This window comes from Lepus europaeus, chromosome 5 (genome assembly GCF_033115175.1).
Source record: "Lepus europaeus isolate LE1 chromosome 5, mLepTim1.pri, whole genome shotgun sequence".
Classification (NCBI taxonomy): Eukaryota; Metazoa; Chordata; class Mammalia; order Lagomorpha; family Leporidae; genus Lepus; species Lepus europaeus.
In genome coordinates this window covers 96169606-96195395 of record NC_084831.1, presented here as the reverse complement: position 1 = coordinate 96195395, position 25790 = coordinate 96169606, and the positions used below count along the sequence as shown (strand labels likewise).

The 25790-nt window shown below is 36.2% G+C and overlaps 1 pseudogene; it reads left to right on the top strand.

The window, feature by feature from the left end:
• The first annotated feature begins 15368 nt into the window (after nucleotides 1–15368).
• LOC133759153 (ferritin light chain-like) lies at nucleotides 15369–15818 on the top strand (annotated as a pseudogene).
• Nucleotides 15819–25790: the final 9972 nt, after the last annotated feature.

Genomic DNA, 25790 nt, shown 5'->3' with positions numbered 1-25790 from the left:
CAAAGTCTACAATGCAAAGGAATCATCTAGGTCAACATAACAGGAGATGTCAAAGGCTGTGCCAGGCAGAAGTACTCAAACACAAGGAGGAAAACAAGGCAGATGATAAAGCTACAGAGAGGTAGGAAGAAGACATGAAGGATCAAAACAGCTCAGGCAGATACAGAGGACCAGTACCAAACTCTGGACTCTGCTGTTAATTCTTTTTTGAAAATCTCTGCTGATGTACATCATACTGAATTGAAGTTACACTTTGATTCTAGTAGCTATCCTGTAAATAAGAGAAAAAACAGTCACCTGGATGTTAGAAGCTATAATTAAAAATTTGGAAAGCCTTTGAACTTCCCACAAAAGTCAGAAGCTGATTCACAAGAAGACAAGTTAATTTGCTAAACAAAATGTGGCACAAGGAGACCACAAAATCCAGATACTCAACAATATAGTGTTTTAAACATCCAAATAAAATAAAAACTATAAACCATGTGACAAAGCAGAAGAACATGGCTCATAACCAGACAAAATTAACTGGATACAAACAAGACTAAAATTTGCCAAAGAATCTGGCATATTAAGTAAAGTACTTTCAAAAAGCATTTTAAAATATGTAAGTACTTAATTGCATAAATAAGAAAGACAAGGAGACAGAGATGTAGAAATTTGAGACTTCAACATCATAATTGAAATAATGAGTTGGTGAGATCATGAGAAAATTATATAAAAATTAAAAAGGGATTACAAAATTGAAGACAGAGGAACAGAACTACTTAAAACTAATATTTTAAACCCAAACTCTTGAGAGTGGTATTCTTGTGAAAGAAAAGGGTTTTTGGAACCAGCAGAAACGCCAGCCAGTAAAGGACCAATTCTTGAGAAGTGCAGCAACTACCAGTAGCAATGCTTGGTAGCAACTGGAAGTACATCCTCCAGATCAAAGCTAAGAGTAATTTATAATGAAAACCTGGCAGTATGAAAACAGATTTTGTTTTACCTACATTGGCTATAGAAAAGACAGGGTGTATAACACTTAATGGGGAAATTTGTAGATAGAAAAACAGTCCAAAGGAGGTGTATACTGGTTTGAATTGCTTGGGGTTTCATGGTTTAGGAAATTCGTATATGAATAGAATGACGATGAAATGGCTTGAGTCAATGTTTTACATTGTGTTCCAGAATGAAAAAGAATTTTGTATTGGTTTTCAGCCACAGCTATTAACTGTTGGGCTTCCCTTATCCATCCCTACCTGTTCATCTTCCTGTCCTGGTAACAAAATTCAGGACATTTCATAAATTTTCTTTTATCAAATCACAGGGAGAAAATAGACTGGAAAAGATGAACCAGTTTTTCAATGTCCTGTGGTTAATATCAAGAGGTTGACATTTGTGTGATGTGAGAACAGAAAAGGAGCAAAGAGGACAGGAAACATGGGTTAGGCAGAATAGAAATTCCTCATCAGAATGCAAGCAGGAAACACATTATTTCATGCCTTGAATGTAAATTAAAGTTTGCTAATATAGCTTCTACATCGAAGGAATCATGCTTGTATAATAAACATATAACATGGCATTTTGAGATAAGCAAAACTGAGAATTCTGAGCCAGAAGACCCACACTACCTGAAATACTAAAGGAAATTCTTTAGGCTGAAGGAAAAGCTTATAAAATGGTAACTGCAAGGAAGCATAATTCTTGATTTTGACTTTATTTAACTTGGAGTAGTGTTTAATGTAAGATAATTAACAATATATTGACAAGTTTATAATTTGTATAGCAACAGCTATGTGATGATAATATACAAAGGTAAACAAGGGGTAAAAGGATGCAAACATTGCAAGATTCTTTAATATATAACGTTAAATTTTCATAGGTAGATGCTAATAAGTTAAGGATATAAGCATACTTTGCAATTAAAACAAATTTATTTTGCTGCAAAAATTGAATTTCGTGCATAGTTTTTCATAATACACACTTTTCATGTACTTAAAAAAACTTCATACTCATGAAATTTCAAAAATAAACATCATTTAATTCTACTTTCCATGAACTTTTTACAACCTTGTTGTATTTTTAAGTTTAGCAAGCATTATAATTTAAACCAAGAAGTATCCTTAATGGACCATTATAGGAGATGATACTCAGCCTCTTTCATGAATTCTCTAAGCTCCCTCTGCCTGGAGTGATTTTTTTTTTCTGCTGCAGTCTTTTTCCCATTACTTATATACCATTAACCAAGCTGTGGAATTTGGGGTAACTAAATCATATATATAATATCTTATATTCTGTGCCCATTCACTGGTCCCGTGACCCACCATACTTTATGTACACACTTATATTAGGAGTACAACATTATTATATCTGTTTTCTTTGGTGAACTAGACGTTAATGTAGTATTGATTTTAAGTGAACAAACTACAAGGAATTTCTGTTCTCACAAAGTTTCTATTCTATGAATAAAGTCTGATAGCAAATAAGTGATAATCACAGCTCTAGAGAATTATCATAAAACTTGTTTGTCATCTGTCAATGGTTCAGTCATAGAATGTGCTCAGTGGATACCTATTGGCTGCAGATAGATGGAATCATGGAATCAGTGTTGTCCAATGATGAGGTCTTCCATAGTTACCACAGCTTTTTCTTCAAGTCACTTCCTTATTATGCTTATCTTAATATTGATGATCATTTATTTACTTAAACAATTATTTAATAAATAAATAAATGTGTGACTTGAGAGTACACATACAGTTTCTATGAATATTCTGAGTGTTTTCTAATTAACAAATCTGAAGTCATCTCTTTACAATATTGTTCTTAATTACAGACTTTTTAATGGAAAGTCATCTTTACATTACTGAAAAAGATATTCTGTTCATGATGCATTATATTTTCTATAAATTAATAGATTTGATAATGAATTGGGAATTTTCTTCTCTATTTTGTAATATAAGGAAGAGTTTCTGTATTATTGGTGACATTTCTTCATTAATTATTTTAAGAATTAACTGGAGAAGGCCGGCGCCGTAGCTCACTAGGCTAATCCTCCTCCTTGCGGCGCCGGCACACCGGGGTCTAGTCCCGGTCGGGGCACCGATCCTGTCCCAGTTGCCCCTCTTCCAGTCCAGCTCTCTGCTGTGGCCAGGGAGTGCAGTGGAGGAAGGCCCAAGTCCTTGGGCCCTGCACCCCATGGGAGACCAGAATAAGCACCTGGCTCCTGCCATCGGATCAGCGCAGTGCGCCAGCCGCAGCACGCCTACCACGGCGGCCATTGGAGGGTGAACCAATGGCAAAAGGAAGACCTTTCTCTCTGTCTCTCTCTCACTGTCCACTATGCCTGTCAAAAATAAAAAAAAAAAAAAAGAATTAACTGGAGAAGACTATTGAAACTGGAATTTTCTTTGTGTGAATATTTTTAGAACAACTTTCTATTTCTTTAGTAGATGGAAATCTAATCACATAGATGTTCCCTGTATCAGTTTTGGAAATCTTTGTTTTGGAAGCAGTGATTCATTAAATCTAAACTGTAAAATTTAAAGCTATAAAGTTATTTATATTATATCCCAAATAGCATTTTTGATAATTACTGATAGTGTATTGGTATCTTTTTGTTTCTAATATTTTCAACAGTTTGGAACCACACAGAAACACAAAGTGTAAATAAAGTACTATTTGAGTACTAGTTATACTGTTAATTCACATAATACAACACATTAAGGACAGAGATCCTACATGGGTGTAACTGCACAGTGACTCCTATTGTTGATTTACCAATTTGACACTCTTACTTATGGCATCAGTATTCATGAGTTGCCAAGGCTATGGAGAACTTTAGAGTTCACCAACTCCGATCTTATTTAGACAAGATCATGGTCAAAGTGGAAGTTCTCTCCTCCCATTAGAGAAAGGTACCTACTTCCTTAATGGCCTGTTCTTTCTGTTGGGGTCTCACTCACAGATATCTTTCATTTAAGTTAGTGTTTTTTTGTTTTTTTTTTTTTGTTTTTTGTTTTTTCTTTTTGTTTGTTTGTTTGTTTGTTTGCCACAGTGTCTTGGCTTTCTATGCCTGAAATACTCTCATGGGCTTTTTAACGAGATCCAAATGCCTTAAGGGCTGATTCTGAGGCCAGAATGCTGTTTAGGACATCTGCCATTCTATGAGTCTGCTGTGTATCCTGCTCCCCATGTTGGACTGTTCTCTCCTTTTTAATTCTATCAGTTAGTATTTGGAGACACTAGTCTTGTTTATGTGATCCCTTTGATTCTCAGTCCTATCTTTATGATCAATTATGAACTGAAACTGGTCACTTTAACTAGTGATATGGCATTGGTACATGCCACCTTGATGGGATTGAATTGGAATGCCCTGGCACGTTACTAACTCTGCCATTTCGGACAAGTCCGATTGAGCATGTCCCAAATTGTACATCTCTTCCCTCTCTTATTCACACACTTATATTTAACAGGGATTACTTTCCAGTTAAATTTCAACACTTAAGAATAATTGTGTGTTAATTACAGAATTCTACCAGTAGTATTAAGTAGAACAACCAAAAAAATACTAAAAGGGATAAAGTATTAAGTTGTTCATCAACAGTCAGGGCAAGGGCTGATCAAGTCACTATTTCTCATAGTGTCCATTTCACTTCAACAGGTTTCCTTTTTGGTGCTTGGTTAGTTGTCACCGATCAGGGAGAACATATGATATTTGTCCTTTTGGGACTGGCTTATTTCACTCAGCATGATGTTTTCCAGATTCCCCCATTTTGTTGCAAATGACTGGATTTGTTTTTTTTTTTTTTACTGCTGTATAGTATTCTATAGAGTACATGTCCCATAATTTCTTCATCCAGTCTACTGTTGATGGGTATTTAGGTTGGTTCCAGGTCTTAGCTATTGTGAATTGAGCTGCAATAAACCTTGAGATCCCAGTGGAAAGAACAGGTCATTAAAGAAGGAGGTACCTTTCTCTGAAGGGAGAGAACTTCCACTTTGACTATGACCTTGTCTAAATAAGATCAGAGTCGGCGAACTCAAAAGGCTTCCATAGCCTTGGAAATTCATGAGAAAAGCCTAGGGTGATTACTGACGACATAAACAAGAGTGTCAAATTCTTAAGTCAACAACAAGAGTCATTGTGCAGTTACTCCTCATGTAGGATCTCTGTCCTAAATGTGCTGCACATTGTGATGTAATGCTATAGTACTCAAACAGTATTTTATGCTTTGTGTTTCTATGTGGGTGCAAACTGTTGAAATCTTTACTTAATATATGCTAAATTGATCTTCTGTGTATAAAGATAATTGAAAATGGGAAAAAAATAGGCTAAGCAGTGATATCTATACATTGTGCTTTAGAGGGGGAGGAGGGTAAGGAGTTCACAAATAAAAGCTATTTGAATGAAAAAAAAAGGAAATTTGTTTCCCTATAAATCAGGAAATTACAGAAATGTTGCTTTTCATGGTTCGGTGTTCTACTTGTCTTTTTTAAGTGCTGTCCTTTGATTGTGAGATCAAATCAAATGTACTTTCATATTCAGGGCCACTAATTTAACAATGGCAAATTGATACATTCTGTTAATAGCACAAGAAATAGTTCCATAGAAAACTTAAAAGTCATCTTTTTCTTTTATGTTCTGTATTGGTATTTGCAAATTGTTTTCAATATTTAGGGTTTATAATCTCTTAATTGACTTTGAGTTTACGAAGGGAGCCTTAGTGGGTCTTGTCACTCTGCAACGTAGCTTAATGCATTAATTTTACTACAAATAAATAAAATAAACCATTTCTAAAAAGAAGTAAGTTTCTGTATTTTAATCAAATTCTGTTATGTAATGGTAGAAAAGCTTTAAATGTGCCTTTATGATGATAAGTAACATTTCTCTAGTCTTTTCTAGTTTGTTGTTGTTGTTGTTGTTGTTAAAGATTTATTTATTTATCTGAAAGGCAGTTACAGAGGTGGAGGGAGAGAGAGAGAGAGAGAGAGAGTGAAAGAGAGAGAAAGATGGGAAGAGGTCTCCATCCTCTGGTTCACTACCCAAATGACCACAAAGGCCAGAGCTGGGTGGATCGAAGCCAGGAGCCTGGAGCTTCTTCCAGGTCTCCCATGTGGGTGCAAGGGTCCAAAGACTTGTGTCATCTTCTACTGCTTTCCTAGGCCACAGCAGAGAGCTGGCTCAGAAGTGGATATGGGATGCCGGCTTACCCATAGCACCAGCCACAGCAACAGCCCTGAGACTTTTTTTTTTAATTTTTATTTATTTATTTAAAAATCAGAGATACACAGAGAGAGAAGGAGAGGTAGAGACAGACAGACAGAGAGAGAGAGAGAGAGAGGTCTTTCATCTGCTGGTTCACTCCCCAGTTGACTACAAAAGCCATATCTGTGCTGATCCAAAGCCAGGAGCCAGAAGCTTCCTCTGGGTCTGCCATGTGGGTGCAGGGGCCCAAAGACTTGAGCTATCCTCTACTGCTTTCCCAGTCCATAGCAGAGAGCTGGATTGGAAGTGGAGCAGCCAGGACTTGAACTGGCGCCCATATGGGATGCCAGCACAGACATTCATTTTTAATGAGAAATTCCTTCTCTAAAATAATCTGAATGGTTTTAAATTTATAGAAATCTTATTTTTTTGACTTTTCATTTTAGAACAGTTTTAAATTTACAAAACAAAAGTTGTAGAGTTGTAGAAAGAATTCTCATATCCTCCACACCAATATTTTCCTATCAGTAACATCTTACATTAGTAATGTCAAAATTTCAAGGTCCTTATATTCTTTCACTATTATCTTTGAGGATTAATAGAAGATTATTGCAATACTAGTTTATAATCAAACAGGGAACAGGCAAAACTAATGTATATTCTTTTCTTATTTTTTCTAAATGAGGCTTTAAACCTTTTGAAATTACAGAATTGCCATTTTTTCTAGCATTTTCTTTTAATTTGAGAAGTAGAGAGAGAGAGAGCAAGAGTGCTGATGCTTCCATCCACTGTTTCACTTCTCAGATGTTTGAAATGGCCCAGGGAATGAGAACTGAATCCATGTCTGATTTCAGGCTGAGGTAGAGAAATGGGAACTCAATTCCTGCATGCTGGAAATTCAATTACTGAACCATCATTGCTGTCTCCTAGAAACTGAATTAGCAGGCTGCTAGTCAGGAGCCAGAGCCAGGGATTGAAACCTTGAACTTCAATATGGGACATGGGTTTTCAAACCACTAGGTCAAACACACACCGCAGGATAGTCATTTTCAACTGAATAATTGGAAAAATAGGGGAATTTTTAATTAATCATGCTTTTCAAGACCTTAATGATTACAGCTATCAGATTACAATCAACATCACAGTGTGCAGAACAAAGCTTGTAAAACCAATATAATCTTATCTTACAATACCTATTAAAGCAAGGGAAAATAAATCTTGATTTAGCAGGTATTTTTGTTTGTTCCCAATGACAAAGTTGTCATAAAAAAGTTATCCAAAGCTAAGCATACTTTAAAAAAATGAATTCCATGTATTAACTACAGAATTTGCCTTTTACTTACCCACTATTATTCATTCAACATTTGAATCCATCTACAACCAATGGTAGCCTCTTCCTAGATTTGTGTAAAGAAACTCAGAACTTGATATTATGGAGATCCTGGAAGAAAATAAAATGTATTGAAGTTTGCTGTAGCTCATATAGCTTGCCATAAGAATACCATGAAAATTCATCAATTTGTAATGGTTCATAGAGCTTAATGTCCAGTACTTTAGTATTTAGTCAGACATGACAGAAATGTGACTGGTAAATTTTTAGGCTAATGAGGCTATGCCATGGGTCCTTTCTCTAATTAACTCTAATCTTTTGCAAATACAGGAATTCAAGTTCAGCAAAGAGATTATCATTTATATAATCCTGACTGAGCATTTAATAGGAAATGAAGAACCTTCCAAAATGCAAATCTGATCCTTTGGAAAATCCTTTAGTGGCTCCCCACTGACTTGATGATGAAAAATAAAAATCCCTTAGATGGCACACAAAGGTTTTAGCATTTGGACCCAACCCTCTCTAGCATCAACTTCTAATTGTTAGGTGAAAATAATCCTGTTATATTGATATACTTGTAACTCTTCAAAAACGCCATGTGCTCTTGTGTAACAGGCTTTAACACAGACAGCTTTCTACCTTCAGTTTCTTTTCCCAGCTTTATGTTTGGTTTCATGTCTGCATTTACTTCTTTTCTCTCCCCTTCAGGCTGTTTTAGGCAACTCTTCTCTAGATTTCTATTACATTTTAGGCTTGTTTCTGGCATGACATTTATCATACTGCACAGCAATCGTGTGTCTGTATCTCTATTTTCCCCACTAGACATTGAACACTTTCTAAACTTGGAAGTGTATCTTTTGCATCTTTTTCCACATTATTCAACATAGTACTCAAAGTGGATACCAAATTAGACAGGAATGACTGCATGATTTTGCATTTACACTCAAGACCAACCATTCAGAGTAAGAGCTGGCAGTTTTAATCCCAATGGAAAAATTTGAGAAAAAAAGATTAAAAAATAGCTATTCTCTTTTTCTTGCTTAAGTGACAAAGCCAATGAGTGACAGAATCAAAACACAATACAAGCTCTATTACTTAAAATAATGCCACTGAAATAATCACTTCCAGTATGTATTCCCCTAAAAAAAAAAAATGAATCTGGAAGTATCTCATTACCCAGTTTTTGCCATTCAAGCATTTCAGTGACTATTGAAAACATATTTTGTTTATATTTGATGGGTAACAACTCTTATTTGAAAATATTACAGTTTATTCCTTAAAATATCATCAATATCAATCATACCTCAGGTTGAGTCTTCATGATTATTTATTAATCATTTTTATTTCCTTTTATTAAGATTTTATTTATTTATTTGAGAGGTGGAGTTACAGACAGTGAGAGGGAGAGACAGAGAGAAAGGTCTTCCATCTGCTGGTTCATTCTCCAAATGGCCGCAACAGTCGGAGCTGTGCTGATTTGAAGCCAGGAGCCAGGAGCTTCTTCTGGGTCTCCCACATGGATGCAGGGGCGCAAGGAGTTGAGCCATCTTCTACTGCTTTCCCAGGCCATAGAAGAGAGCTGGTTGGGAAGAGAAGCAGCCAGGACTAGAACTGGCACCCAAATGGGATGCCGGCACTGCAGGCAGAGGACTAACCTACTGTGCTGTAGCGCCTGCCCTTAATCAATTTTCTCTGCAATTATATTCAGATGTTTTAAAACATGCTGTTTTAATTATTGGACACCACTGGACAATCATTTAAGGAAAACATGAGAAGAACAAATTGTTCTTTTCTTTGAGATGTTATTGGACTTTTTAATTAAGAAAATTAGGGTCTAGGTTAGATTGCGATGAGAAAGGTTGAGAGTTGTATTATTCCACATAAAATAGTTGGACTGGAATTTTTAGTTGTTCTATTAACTCAGAAAGAACATCCCAATAAAAGATAGGGTGCAATAGAAACAAATTTAACCATGAGAAAAGATGGGAAACATAATTTTCTTCAGAAAAGCAAAGAGGATTCCAGCAATATGATTTAAATCAAAGCTTAGAGAAGAGCTTTGTAAGGGAAGATTAGACACAATATTAAAGGATATGTACCTGGAATTTTAAAAAATAGATTTGTAAGTATTAATGAAGATGTTAATTTTACATAAATTTACATTTATATATACATTCATGAATAAGTTACATGTTATAATTTCACCCTCTTCTATCTGAAATTTCATTAAAATGTGTGTTATACTCCACAACATTTTATTAATGAGACATTATAAGTGAAAAATTGGCTTTTGTATATTGAATATACATGTATTGAATATAAATGTATGTATATACAATAAAACATTTGTGTGTGCGTATATATATATATGTGTGTGTATTTTCTGATGTTTTTGAGCAACAGTTGACTGGAGTGAAACAACAGGCATGGACTTGGCCAGTTAACAGTAGAAGAAAGAAATTGAGAAAAATCACAAGGATTTAAGGAGATTACAGTAGATACAAGGAAAACCAACTACCACCTTTCAATATCATCTCACCTTGAATCTCACACCTAGAAGTTTATAGACATATCAGGAAGATTATTACTGATATTTTGTTTAGCTGGAGAAGACTTTGAGCAGTTTTTTTTTTTAAGAAATAGATTTTTCTTTGTTTTAAGAAACAGATTTTAGGTAGGATGAAGTTATTTTTAGTATACAAATACCCCCACTGAAAAAATATAAGTAAGTTTGGTAAGCTGAAAATCCCACTGTCAAATATGTCTGAGTATTGATAACTTATAACTATTTCCCCCACAGGTATTTGACAATTTTGAAGTCTAAAAATCTAAATGTGGACATATATGCTGTGAGAACAGAAAAACGAGCAGAGCTATTGGAAATACTTGAAGTCAGACTGATGAGATACATTTGAGTAGACAAGAAACATCTGGATTTCCCTGCCAGACATTTGCTCAATTCTGAAGTTCTGCAAGGTGGTGGAAAAGTCACAAAAAACTGAAGCCTTTTGAAGAGCAGAGTGGAATTTGCTGCATTCTAATGCTGCTCTAGAGACAAAGAAATGCCAAGATTCAGGAATCTACTGAAAAAAAAAAAAAAAACAATTGAAAGCACAAAGGGTATCATCTAAGAACAGGGAAAACTTAGTGGTGCCCTTAGTTTCAGTTTGATTCAATTCAGCTAAGTGTCTTTTTAGGCTATGATAAAACCAACTCATCAATTTATCTGCACAAGAAAAGGCAAACACACTTTGATAAAAAATACTATCATGTGGAACCGCTAGAATTTATATACACTATGTTTAATATTCAATAAAAATTATTAGACCAGCCCCCCAAAATAGAAAATAGAGACAAATGTACATAATAAAGGAATAGTAGATAAAGATTTTAAGTAACTTACAGAAATCTACCAACAACAGTTGCTGGCGAGGATATGGGGAAAAAGGGACACTAACCCACTGTTGGTGGGAATGCAAACTGGTAAAGCCACTATGGAAGTAAATCTGGAGATTCCTCAGAAACCCTACCATACAACCCAGCCATTCCACTCCTTGGAATTTACCCAAAGGAAATTAAATTGGCAAACAAAAAAGCTGTCTGCACCTCAATGTTTATTGCAGCTCAATTTACATTAGCTAAGACATGGAATCAACCTAAATGCCCATCAACAGTAGACTGGATAAAGAAATTATGGGACATATACTCTATAGAATACTATACAACAGTAAAAAACGATAAAATCCGATCATTTGCAACAAAATGGGGGAATCTGGAAAACATCATGCTGAGTGAAATAAGCCAGTCCCAAAAGGACAAATATCATATGTTCTCCCTGATCGGTGACAACTAACCAAGCACCAAAAAGGAAACCTGTTGAAGTGAAATGGACACTATGAGAAACAGTGACTTGATCAGCCCTTGCCCTGACTGTTGATGAACAACTTAATACTTTATCCCTTTTAGTATTTTTTTGGTTGTTCTACTTAATACTACTGGTAGAATTCTGTAATTAACACACAATTATTCTTAAGTGTTGAAATTTAACTGGAAAGTAATCCCTGTTAAATATAAGAGTGGGAATAAGAGAGGGAAGGGTTGTACAATTTGGGACATGCTCAATTGGACTTGTCCCAAATGGTAGAATTAGAAACGTGCCAGGGCATTCCAATTCAATCCCATCAAGGTGGCATGTACCAATGCCATATCACTAGTCCAAGCGATCAATTTCTGTTCACAGTTGATCATAATGATAGGACTGAGAGTCAAAGGGATCACATAAACAAGACTAGTGTCTCCAAATACTAACTGATAGAATTAAAAAGGAGAGAACAGTCCAACATGGGGAGCAGGATACACAGCAGACTCATAGAATGGCAGATGTCCTAAACAGCACTCTGGCCTCAGAATCAGCCCTTAAGGCATTCAGATCTGGCTGAAGAATAAATGTCTTTTTATTTCTGTTTTTCAAAATTTTTTCCATTTACATTGATATATATGTAGATAGATAGATAGAGAGATAGATAGATAGAGATAGATAGATAGATAGATAATTTCTCCCATCTTGAGGAATTCCCAGTGATGATGGATCAATAATCAGTCATGTTCTGTACATATAAAGAAATGAGTGTTCATCAAGCAGTTGGTTTTCTCAAAATTGCTTCCTTCTCATTCATTTTTATTGTTGTAAAAATATATGTGACAGAATATATACCACTTTGACCATTTTTTCAAGGTTCATTTTATTTATTTTAAAGGCAGAGTTACTGAAAGAGAGGGAGAGAGAAGAGACTGAGACTGTTAGTTCACTCCCCAAATGGGTGCAATGGCAGGGACTGGGCCTGGCAAAAACCAGGAGCCTGGAACTCCACCCTGTTCTCTCACATGGCTGGTAGGGGCCCAAGCAAATTTGTAGGGAACTGGGTTGGAAGTAGATCAAGCAAGACTCAAACTGGGACTCTTATGAGATGCTGACATTGCAGCTTAACATGCTGCACCACAATGCTGCCACCCATTTTAACATCTCTCAAATGCACAATTCAATAGCATTAAATATACTCACAATGCTGTTTAATCATCAACACTATCCATTTCTGGAATGTTTTCATCATGGCAGACATTGCTATGAGCTCAGTGAATAAGACCTTCCTATTCCCTTTTCTTTCAACCTTAAAAACAGCCATTGTAACAGCTTTTCCTTCTATTTTCCTACTCTGGTTACTTCATATAAGCAGGCTCACAATATTTCTCCCCTTGTATTTGGGTTATTTCCCTTTTGCTTGTTTTCAAGATTCATAGATGATATAACACTTATCAGAATTTCATATTTTTTGAAAATCTGCACAATATTCCACTTTATGTATGAACCATATTTTGTTTATTTCCTCATCTACTGGTAAAAATGTAGATCGCATCCACCATTTGGCCACTGCAAATAATGTTGCGATGAACATTCTTGTGTGACTGTCTGAGTCTAGTTATTTGGAGCATGGGCTAGAAGTAGAGTTGTTGTATGATGGGTTAATTCTATGCTCAAATTTTTGAGATACTGTTACTCTGTTTCCAAAGTGGTTTTATCATTTTACATTCTCAGTCTATCCACATCCTAATGGAAATTACTGTTTTATGTTTGGTTTGACAGAAGCTATTCTAATGTATATGTTCTATTCCATCATACTGTATTTTTAAAAACATATTATTTATTTGAAAGGTATACTAACAGAGAGAAGGAAAGACAGAGAGACAGAGATCTCCCATCCACTGATTCATTTCGCAATTGCCTTCAACAGCCAGGCCTGAGCCAGGACAAAATCAAGAACCAGGAATTCCATCCAGGTCTCCCACAAGGATTACAGGAACCAAAGTTGTGCTATCGTATGCTACCTTTCAGGCACATTAGCTGAAAGTGGGATTATTAAGTGCAGCATATCTACGATTAAAACTCAGCACTCCCAAATGTGGTGCAGGCGTCCCAGGCAGTGGCTTAACCCACTGAGCAACTATGTCTGCCCCCATAGTTTGCATTTTGATGACCCTAATAATCACAGATTTTCATCTTTTTATTGGTTGTTTGTATATCATATTGGGAGAAACATTGCTAACATCTTATTCTTATTTTGGGTCATTGGTTGTTGTAGAGTTGTATTTTGGGTATTAATCTGTTACCAGATTTAGGATTTGCAAATATTGTTTTTTTCATTCTCTTGATGGAGTATTTTAAATGGCAAACATTTTATGTTTCAGTAAAGTCAAATGCATTTTTTCCTATGCTTTTGGTGCCATTTTCAAATACTTTTGTTTAGAAAAAAATATAGAATATCCTTGTAAGAAAACACACTGTCAGAGGAGGATTAGTGCAGCTTGTTGGCATTCTTGACCACTTAAATGATGTAAATACCTTCTAGGGAGTTCTTCATGGTTGTCCAGTTATACTTGAATCTTGATGTTCAGGATCCCATATTGATTAATTGTGGGACTAGAAGTCTATGAGTTGTTGCGTCCTGCCACCCAAAGGGCATATCTGGAAGTTTGTATTTTAAAATATATTTCAACCTCTAATTTAAAAAATTACATCACTTCATAAACTTAAAGTCACTTATTATTTAGACTAAGCTTTATAAATTTAAAATGCAACTTCTAATTATCATGTAAGTAAACATTAGAAAAGATTTCTAGCCAATGTTATAGGTTATCGTTGCTTGTTATTGCTTTGAATAGTCTATTTTGCAACTCTAGAGAGACAGAAATTAATTTGTAGAAAATGAATAGCTATGCAAATATTTTTGTCCATAGAAATACAGGTCTGTCTGGTGGAGGTTCAATTGATTTCATTTCCCCAATGGAAGAGGGAAGTTTTGCATCTATTAAGCAAATTCATTTCAGATTTTCTATTGGCCTATAAATATATCCACTCTTCAGATTCTCTTTCAATTTGTTGCAACACTTTCCTGGTTACCTTGTTAATTAATGAGTTAAATGAAATTTTTTATAAATATGTATTTTATATTACTATGAAAACTATTTTTAGCATTTTAAGAAATGTAATTTAATAGCTTGCAGTCAATTAAAATAATTATTTTGAAAAAATACTGGAGGTGATTTTACTAGAGAAGTAAATGTAATTTTTAGAAATTTGTATATTTTAATATTTTTCTATGACACTTTAAAATTCTTTTTTATCTTTAATTCTCTTTATATACAGAAGATCAGTTTAGTATATATTAAGTAAAGATTTCAACAGTTTGCACCCACATAGAAACACAAAGTGAAACATACTATTTGAGCACTAGTTATAGCATTAAGTCACAATGAACAGCACATTAAGGACAGAGATCCCACTTGAGGAGCAAGTGCACAGTGACTCCTGTTGTTGACCCAACAAATTGACACTCTAGTTTATGGCACCAGTAACCACCCTAGGCTGTCGTCATGAGTTGCCAAGGCTATGGAAGCCTTCCAAGTTCGCCAACTCTGATCGTATACAGACAAGGTCATAAAAGACAGGGTGAGGATAGTAACCAGTGATCCTAAGAGTGGCATTAACCAGGTCTGAACAATTATACAGCATTAAGTGGGGAAGAGGACCATCAGTACACACAGGTTGGGAGTAGAGCCATTGGTGGTAGAGTAGAGGTTATGATTACAAAGGAATGAGGCCCACATGCGCTAGACAGGGTCTAGAACAAAGGACAGAGTCATTATTAGAGGAGCTAAGAAAGGTGCTGTCTAATCTACAATTAAGTTTTCTGATTGAGAGGCAAATAGAACCTGACAGAAGGGGCCTGGTAATAATCTGGTGGGCTTTAGGCCTTGTAAGTTCAGAGGCCCAGACCTATCTATCTCTTCACATGGGCCTCCTACACCTACCTCTCTCTGGGCTTCTATTTCGACTACCACGATGTGACTCTGGAGGGCGTGAGCCACTTCTTCTGAGAGTTGGCGGAGGAGAAGCGCGAGGCCACCGAGCGGCTCCTGAAGATGCAAAAGCAGCGCGGAGGCCGCGCCCTCTTCTAGGACGTGCAGAAGCCGTCCCAGGATGAGTGGGGCAAGACCCTCAACGCCATGGGTGCCGCCTTGGCCCTGGAGAAGAACCTGAACCAGGCCCTCCTGGACCTTCCTGCCTTGGGCTCTGCCCACACGGACCCTCACCTCTGTGACTTCCTGAAGAACCACTTCCTGGACGAGGAGGTGAAGCTCCTGAAGAAGATGGGCGACCACCTGACCAACATCTGCCGCCTGAGCGGCCCCCAGGCCTCGTTGGGCGAGTACCTCTTCGAGAGGCTCACGCTCAAGCACGACTAGGGGTGCCCGGAGCCAACGGTGCCGCGCGTCTGCCCACTCTCTCCTGCCAGCCCTAGGCAGCTTGTTCACAGCCCTGAACCCTCTCCCAAACCTGGGACCAAACAGAAATAAAGTTTCTTGTTGCAAAAAAAAAAAAAAAATTATACCATACTATATATTTTTTAAAGGTCAGATCAAGTCATCTCAAGATAAATTTTAAAAATTTTATTTCTGAACTTACAGTCTTTATGAACCAACAGTCCAATCAATAATTGATCTTGCATAGCACTTGACATATTCATCTTTGTATGTTATTTTTCATAAATTAATGCTTTTTTTCATATGAACTTACAGGTCTTAAATGTAGGGATGCAGTACCATCCACGGCATTAGGTTTTGCCCAGAACAGGATTTTAAATAAATAGTGATTTGGTTTTCTAATTCAATTAATGCCTACAATGTCTGAAAAGTATGCAGACAGAATTTATTACAAGGAAAAAAAATTTCTGCTAACTAATAACAAGGATAGTATGAGGTTCAAAAACTTATATAATCCTTTCTTACCCTTCTATTGATTTATTTATTTATTTGACAGGTAGAGTTATAGATGTGAGAGAGAGAGACAGAGAGAAAGGTCTTCCTTCAGCTGGTTCACTCCCCAAATGGCCGCCACGGCCAGAGCTGCTCTGATCTGAAGCCAGGAGTCAGTTGATTCCTCCTGGTCTCCCATGTGGGTGCAGGGGCCCAAACACTTGGGCTATCCTCCACTGCCCTCCTGGACCACATCAGAGGGCTGGACTGGAAGGAAGAGGAGCAACTGGGACTAGAACCTGCACCCACTTGGGATGCGGGGGGCCACAGGCAGAGAATGATTAACCAAGTGAGCCACGTTGCTGGCCCTTCTTACCCTTCTCATCAAGCTTATATAGAATGGAGCTCAATAAGTGGTCAAGGATGTCTTCTTGATGTCTCTTAATACAGTTTACTGTCATAAAATTCACTTTGCCTTCCTCTAGCTCCACTGCTGAATAGCCTTCAAGGCTCTGATGATTTCTGAGCCTGACTGTAGACTGTGTTTCTTCTTTAATTTGATCTTGCAAACTGAAAAATTAAGTTAAATTTGAATTCTCCTTAATGAATATAATTATTAATATTTTATAAGGTTGAACATTGGAGGTTCACAAAATATTGTAATACCTACATTTTTTTCTTTCTTCCAAAACCAAGTTTTGCCCCACTGAGGTCACTATTACTTCCACTGAGAATAAATACAATATGTTTTTAAAGGTGTTTGGAAGTTCCAATCTCGGGTGACAAGACTTTAACTTCCTTAAAAAATGAGTGTATATGATGACAACAAACTTCTATTATATGATTTAAATTTGGCATGCTATTATAAAAGCCCTCTTTTAATTTATTTATTAAAGGCCTGATAGAGATGTACAGAAAAAAAGAGGGTGAGCATTTTCTTCCTTTCCCTCCACATTGCCATATTTAATTTTCTTGCTGTGTATTTGTAAATATTTATATGTTTAAACATTCTAAATAGTATGTTTATTTGTAAATTTTGATTCTCAGAGAACATGCACAGTATAGCTGGTCCTCTGCGTAGAGATAATGTGCACATATGATGTGGCCATGCTTTATTAAATATAAGTCACCCTCAAATGGAGTGGTTCAAACTTTAGTTACTAATTTTTAATAGTTCTGACTAATTATACAAGGTACAATTCTATAATTACCCCTTAGACCAAAAATTGCTGAGTAAATAACAAACTCACACTATAATCAGTGATTGCAAGTCTATCAATGATTGGTTGCTCTGGATCTATTATTTAGTTTGTAAGAGTATGGTTGTGTTGTCCCCTTTTCTACAGTGTTAACTTTGACAAAATAGATACTCAAAAGAAAGAAGTGGCCAACAAAGGTGAAAATGTAGACAGAAATGAAAAATGCTAATGCCAGAAGTGAAATTTAAATTGAGAGTGCATAAAATGAAGAAACAGCTGACCATGGGAGTGTAGACACTGACACTGTTCAAGAGACTCTCGTAAAGCAGCCAGAGGAACTTAATGAGGGTGAATTAATAAACAAAACAAATTAAGAAAGTCATAGTGATGACAAGGAAAAGGTGTTGCAAAGGCAGTGACAACATAAAAAAAAAACTAAAAAATTTCACTTTGAACAAACTCATAAAGATACATCAGGACACAGAAAATGCAAAGTCCAAATAAAGAAAACTGGTGGTAGGGGGTGGAGTGGCACTGTGGCATAGCAGATAAAGAGGCCTTCTGCAGCACAAGTATCCCATATAGGCTCTGGTTTGAGTCCAGCTGGCTTCACTTCTGATCCAGCTCTCTGGTGATGCCCCTGGTAAAGAAGCAGAGAATGGCCCATGGGCTTGGGCCCCTGCACACACGTGGAAGACCCAGAAGAAGCTCCTGGCTTCGGACAAGCCCAGCTCTGGCCATTGAGGCCATTTGAGAATGAATCAGTAAATGGAATATAGCTCTTTCTGCCAGTATCCCTTACCTTCTCTTTGTAACTCTACCTTTCAAATAAATAAATCTTAAACAAAAAAAGCCAACAACAATTGGGAAGCCATGTTATCTTTCAAATATCTGCTAAGATGTTGAAAGGCTGTTCACTGTCATGTTATTCCACAAGCAGAGGGCAATCATTGTTCCAGGTATTTTTGATAAGTTCTTTATAATTTAAACTTCATTATAAAAATGATTCTCATTATTTTTATTTTTAAGATTTATTTATTTATCTGAAAGGCAGAGCCACAGAGAGACAGAGGCAGAGAGAGAGAGAGAGAGATTCCAATGAGATTCTGGAAAGATTCTGAAAAGGCAGGTCAGGTACAGTTTAGTCCTTTGCATCATGATAGGTATACGGACTCCTGAAATAGAACTTTGCAGCAGAGAAGAGAGGTCGGACTGGACTCCAAACATATCATGGGCAAGTGGGAATTTACTACCAAGGAGTGGGACGGAGGTGAGTGGATGGAAAAATACTGAAGGAACACATCAGAGGAAAAGGGGATCTAGGTTAAACTTCTTGACGGGATTCTTGTTAGAGATAGGTCAGAGTGCTCAGGCATCACTTTGGGATAGTGGAGGATGAGGAACCTAATTAGACACGAGTGTTGATCAGACATCAGCCAGGGGCAGGAGTTTCTTGCTAAAGTGATTTAGCCAAATTCTTTGCTAAAACTAGATTTAACAAGAAAGAGCACGATGGGTCTAACAAACGGGAGAGAAGCCTGACTAAAGTTTGGATAAGCAGAGAAAATCCATAGTAGCAGTGCCTAGAAAGAATGGATTTTACAATGTCTCCCACTCCATTAGCCCTTTTCCAATCAGAGCTCCCAGCCTGTTACTTGCCTCAACCTGTGTGATAATGAGCTTTTTCCTAAAATAGAAATGACTTTCAAATGTGACCTGATAACTCCTTGGAATCTTTGTGCAATTTATTTTTTTCATAGGATCAAACAGGAAAAGGAGAAATATTTTAGTAGAAGTAGAACAAACATTTTACATTCAGTTTATGACCTTTGGAAAACTTACAGTACAATGATTTAAAAGATTTCAAAAGAGTTTTGCAGGTTTGTGTACACGCACAAGCACATAAGTAGAAAATATAGCAAACTTATACAACAAATATCTGACACAGTAGGATTAAAAACCGTTATTTGTGCTTCGATTTTCTATTTTGACCCCCTTCCAAATATTTCTGTAGGTACCATATGGAACCCAAATATTTATCTAAAACATATTTGATCTTCTAAAACTTTATCTGACAAGAATGGAAGCCCTTTACCCTGGTTCTTATCAAACAAAATATAATTGCAATAGTACCTGTACTCAATGCCATGAAAACATTTTGTTGGGTATAGCTAAGCACTTTTATTGCCCCAAATATAAATAATATGCATTAGAAATCTGCTACTAATTTTATTGGATATTTTGGAGGCTTTAATCAGAATTCACTTAATTACTTCCCTGACATTAGTATGCATGATCAATATATAGGTAATTCGTTTGAATGAAAGAATTCGAGTAAAGTAGATTTGGGTGGAGCTGAAAAATCTGATCTTTTTAAAAAGTGTCTTGGATAATTCTGCTCTTGATGCATTGAGGGTTAAACACTGAAAGATTTTTTTAAAAAATTATCACTGTCCTAATCCTATGACAATCAAAGTTGGTCTAATGAAATTAAAAGTACAGTCAACAGAATCAGATTGCTTGACCTCAACAGTGACCACTTCACTTACTGCATGTGCAACTTAGGTTAAGACAAACACTTTCTCTGGTCCTCAATTTCCTTGTTTGTAAATGAAAAATGGAATAGAAGCCTTTCCAAGTTTTTGTGAGGATGATATGAGCTAATCCATTGAAAGTGCTTAACAAGATGTCTTACTTAAATGGCTTGCTTAAAGTAGTTGATTTGAATCGGCTTTCTTTTTTTTTTTTTTTCTCCACAAGTTCCAGGACATGTTCATGATATTCTCTGAGGTCCTAATCCCATGTGCAAATGCTCTTTAAGACACATTTGTATCAATGTTGTTAAAGCTAATTTTAAATATTCTTGACTTCTGGATTTATTCTGTTCAAATATTTTAAAGGAAGAGCATTTGTCCACTGCTTTCTTCCAATGCAATCTTTTAAATAAATATTGCTGGTTAGCTATGGTGCAGGGAAATTGCCCTTATCTAACTGTACATTTCTGCATCTCCTTCCCATTCTCACAGCTTCCCCTGTTCTGCTAAAGATGTTGTTCTGAGGTGGGGAGACTATCCTCTCACTAGAGTCAGAGCTAAAAGAATTTTTCTCCTTCAGCTGCTCTAACTTTACTGAATACTTTTCATTACTGCAAAAACCCATAATTATATTGATAGATGAGTAGACTGCACCTTGCTGTTCACTTGACTTTTTTGGTGCATAAGTCTTTAAAACATCTGGGTTTTGAACCAAATAAGAGCTAAACATCGGCATAAGGCAAATCTCAAAGAGAACAAGAAGGAGCAGTTAAACTAACCATGACTAGTCACATCTCCCAAACTCTGAAATCAGAGCATTCACACTTCCTCTCACAGATATAGTGAATAAAGAGAGGGAGACTGAAAACAGGTTTCTATCGTACAGAGCACCCACACAGAAATGCAAGGAGATGGGAGTGGGAAGTGCTAATTAATATTCATTTAGGAATGAGCAACAAGTACATTGGTGGAGCCTAACAGATGATGAAATATCAGCAAGAAATGAAATATTTAAGGATATATTTAAGGCTATAAAACTAGTCTTGTGGCCGGCGCCATGGCTCACTTGGCTAATCCTCCACCTGCAGTGCTGGCACTCTGGGTTCTAGTCCCAGTTGGGGCTCCTCTTCCAGTCCAGCTCTCTGCTGTGGCCCAGGAGTGCAGTGGAGGATGGCCCAAGTGCCTGGGTCCCTGCACCTGCATGGGAGACTGAGAGGAAGTACCCAGGTCCTGGCTACGGATCGGTGCAGTGCTGGCCGTGGTGGCCATTTGAGGAGTGAACGAACAGAAGGAAGACCTTTCTCTCTGTCTCTCTCTTACTATCTATAACTCTCTCTCTGTCTCTCTCACTGTCTAACTCTGCCTGGCAGAAAAAAACAAAACAAAACAAACAAACAAACAAGACTAGTTTTGGACAAAGGAGGAACTGCCGGACAAATGCAGCTCTATGGCTGGCCTGAGGGGTAGAAGCTTTGTCCTTCATATTGAAGTCTGAAAGGACTACCAAGTACTGAACAAGGAACTGGGACACGCATTCCCTTCTGTGCTTATTTGCATAGGGTGGCTCATTACAGGGCTGTTAGCACAGTACTCTCCTTCAGCAACCTTGAATGACCTACAATTCTAACATAAAATATTTCTAAGTGGAAAACTAACAATTACAGTGTTTAAAAATTTTAATTACTTGAAAGTTGAAAGAGTTCTATGTAATTTTCCCAGTGGTAGTTATAATACTTTACAAGATTATTGTTCAAGGAAACCATGCCCTGAGGCTTTTGACACCTTGTTTTAATTCATACACCTTTTAATTCCATCTTCTCTACACATAGTTTTACAATGCTAAAATAATACAGAGCAGTACAGAGAATAATATATCTAGTATTAGCAATTTAATGTTTTATGGTTGTTTAAGGTTTGTGTGTATATATAAATATATATAATATCTACATTATATATAAAATCATGTATATTATACAATGTTATATGTTGTAGATATTTTATACTATTATTATATTATACAATATATTATATATTATGTAGATATTTTATATATATATACACAAACCTTAAAAACTGTGGTATGTACTGTATTCTATAATTAATATATTATTTATTATATAAATTATATAATATATAATAAACATATTATTTATTATCATATATAATTATAGATATATTTATAAACATATAAACATATGTATAAATATATTTTATGTGTGTGCATTTTTATATATATAAAAATATAAAAGGGACTCAAACTTTACTAATCACGTAAACGTGAGCATGAGCATGGTTTGTTAATTTCCAAATACAAAATTGTATTTTAAAATTTATTGAGGTCTATAAACAATGGTAATACATTAGCTTTTCTATTATATAAATTGCATCATACTTGGCATACATTTTAACCTCAGTATTATGTCAATATCTTATTTTTTTATTTTAGAAATGGTTATGTGATAAAACATTTCTTCCTTTTCTATCAAGAGGCATTTTGGCATTTTTTTTTCTGATGTTCCTATTACCAACCAACGTGTGTCTGACAGATTCTATATAGTACCTATAGAAAATCAAAGTGTTCTATTATAAGCTATGTGCATTTTCAACTTACTCCATGTTGCTTATTTCTTTCCACACAGAGTTTCCAGTTTGCATTCTCGTTGGTGGTATAGGAACACATTTCCCGACATGCGTCAGCCATTTTTTAATCTTTTCAGTCTTGTTTTCATTTTTTTCAAACCTAAGAATACAGAATTAAAACTCATTTCAATTTTAATTGTCATATCTTAGTTGCTAGAGAGGCTGGATATCTTTTAATATATTTGTATTTATTGTTTCAATAGAGCTATAATAAAATAATATGATTCTGCTGCTCCACTTCAGAACAACAACAACAAAAAAGATGTCTAATTGGTATCAAGTACGTCTGGAAGACATATAAATGGAAACACTATAACCAGAAAGTAGGATATATTAGGCTATATACATTTACTATTCGAAGTCATGGACTACAGAATTTTTCTTTATGTTTTATAATCTATATGATTTTTTTTTGCAGTCAAACATTACATTTTGAATTATAGTGGGGATTTTTCTGACTTTATGTCCTTCATTTTAAAAAAAAATAAAAAATTTTATTTGTTATACAAGTTTCATGTATTTCATATGTACAGATTTAGGAATATAGTAATACTCGCCCCACTCCGGCCCATGCTCCAACCTTTCTTCCTCCTCCATCTCACATTCCCACTCTTAATTTTTACAAAGATCTATTTTCAGTTTCACATCCAAACTGATTAATGCCAACAAAAATTTTGTCTGCTTTCTCAAAAAGAAGGGAGAAAAAACCCAGCATGCTTACATCATAATTTTGTTATTTTGGTTATTGATAACAACAGTATGCCACCAAGACTGAAACTTCAGTTATGCTATAAGTAGCTACTAGCCAATAAAACACAACATTTTGCCAAGTCATTCTTAAAATAAGTATAGAAATGAATAAACACCTGGTTTAAGAATAATAAATAGATTGCTTTAATGTGATATCAGGGATGGAGGTGATCAAGAGCTGGGAAGAAGCACCTGTCTGAAATTGTTACTCAAAGGTGGTCTCACTTCAACATCTCAAGCCAAAGTAAGGGTGGAGGCAGAAGTACTAAGCTCCTACCTTGGCAGAAGAATGTAGAATTCCAATTTTTGTTCTCCTAGCCCTGTGACATTGTCAGAAGTTCTGAACAGTTTCCCAGTCTGCAGGTGATCTCTTCTCAAAGTGGCAGATGGCAGAGGAAAGGAGGCCATCAAGTAGGTGTATATCTATTTTATCCTAGCTCTTCCAGTTATTTTCAATAAGAAACATGATCCAGATGAAGTGGTCCTACATTACTAGAAGCACAAGTCCTTTGTAAAATCAACATCTATTTGTAAATAGGAAATTCTTCCTTAAAATTATTTCCTTTAAACTGCCAAATTCCATGCAAATCAAAATCTACCTTAGGAACTCAACCCTGACAGATCAGTGATTAGTAAGAACATTATGAGGATTTTTAAATGAGTGTGCAAAATAATCATTTTTGTAGTATCTTTTCAAATATAGTTGTCCTCAATTTCTTCCTTCCCTAAGTGAACATGGCATTGAAAGATGGAGCCTAATTATCCTCTCCTTAAATCTGTGCTGATTTTAGGTATTTACTTAAAATACACAACAGATGTGATTCATGGGACTTCTAAAAGTAGGTCATAAAAATTCTTGAGGTTTTTGCAAGGTCTTTTTTTTTTAAGATTTATATATTTATTTGAAAGGCAAAGTTACAGAGGGGCAGAGAGAGAGAGAGAGAGAGAGAGAAAGAGTCTTCCATCCACTGGTTCACTCCCCAAATGGCCACAATGGCTGGAGCTGGGCCAATCCAAAGCCAGGAGCCAGGAGGTTCTTCTGGGTCTCTCACGTGGGCGCAGGCACCTAAGGATTTGGGCCATCTTCTACTGCTTTCCCAGGCCATAGCACAGAGCTGGATTGAAAGTGGAGCAGCCAGGACTCAAGCCAGTGCCCATATAGGATGCCAGCACTGCAGGCAGCAGCTTTACCCACTAACCCACAGCATTGGCCCCGTTTGCCAGTACTTTTAGAAAATCAGCTGTTTGCATTCTCCCCGTTGAACATGACTGCCATGCCACATAGAAAAATTACATAGAGGTTGTCTAGTCAAAACATCCTCAAATGCATAGTTAACAGTCAGCATCAACTGAAGCCATGTAAGTGAGTTATCTTGACCATAAATCAAGTCTAGCCTTAAGATAATAGTTCCATCTGACTGAAGTTATTTAAAAATCTAAAGAACTGTCTCAAAATCCTAAGAGTTAACAATATATTAATATTTTGAGCCATTAAATTTTGGAAGAGTTACTTATGCAACCATGGATAACCTAAACATGCCCAAGAGTCTTACTATTTAGTGAAGAAAGGCACAAAAGTTGATTCTAATAATCAAGGGTAGTGAATATATTAATGAAACTATGCACAAAATATTATGAAAGATACTGAGAAGATACATTTTGAGAGAAGATACTGATGATCCAGAAAAAAAACAATTTCTAGATGAGATGGAATTTAAAGTAAAGCTTCAGAGAAGAGTAAAAAAAAAATTTAGATAAAAGGAAAATTACTAATACTATAGGGAAATGATATAAAGCAGATTTCAGGTATTAACATCTTGCTATCATCAAATTGTTGGTAGACAATGGTTACAAGTGAGAGTGGATAGGAGGATGAGGAATATATTATACAGAGCCCTGCTATTTTAAGAGATCCACACCTGATCATACAGAAAATAGGGACTTGATAAAGGCCTTTAATCTGAGAAGCTATATGGCCAAGTTAGACTGTAAATCAATCACCTGGAGTATTGCGTGGACAAGGAATTGCAAAATGAAAGCAAAGGTAAAAGAAAAACTGCTGCTAAGAGAGAGACCAGTGTTGTGGCACAGTGGGTTAAGCTGCTGCCTGGGACATTGGCATTCCCTATCAGAGCACCAGCTCCAGTCCTGTCAGCTCTGCTTCGGATCCAGCTCCCTGCTAATGAGCCTGGGAAAGCAGTGGATGATGGCCTTGGCAACTGGCTTTGGCCTGATCCAGCTCTGATCATTATGACCATTTTGGGAGCAAAACAGCAGACAGAGCATCTCTCTCTCTCTTTATTGTCATCTCTGTCACTCTGTCTTTCAAGTAAATAAAA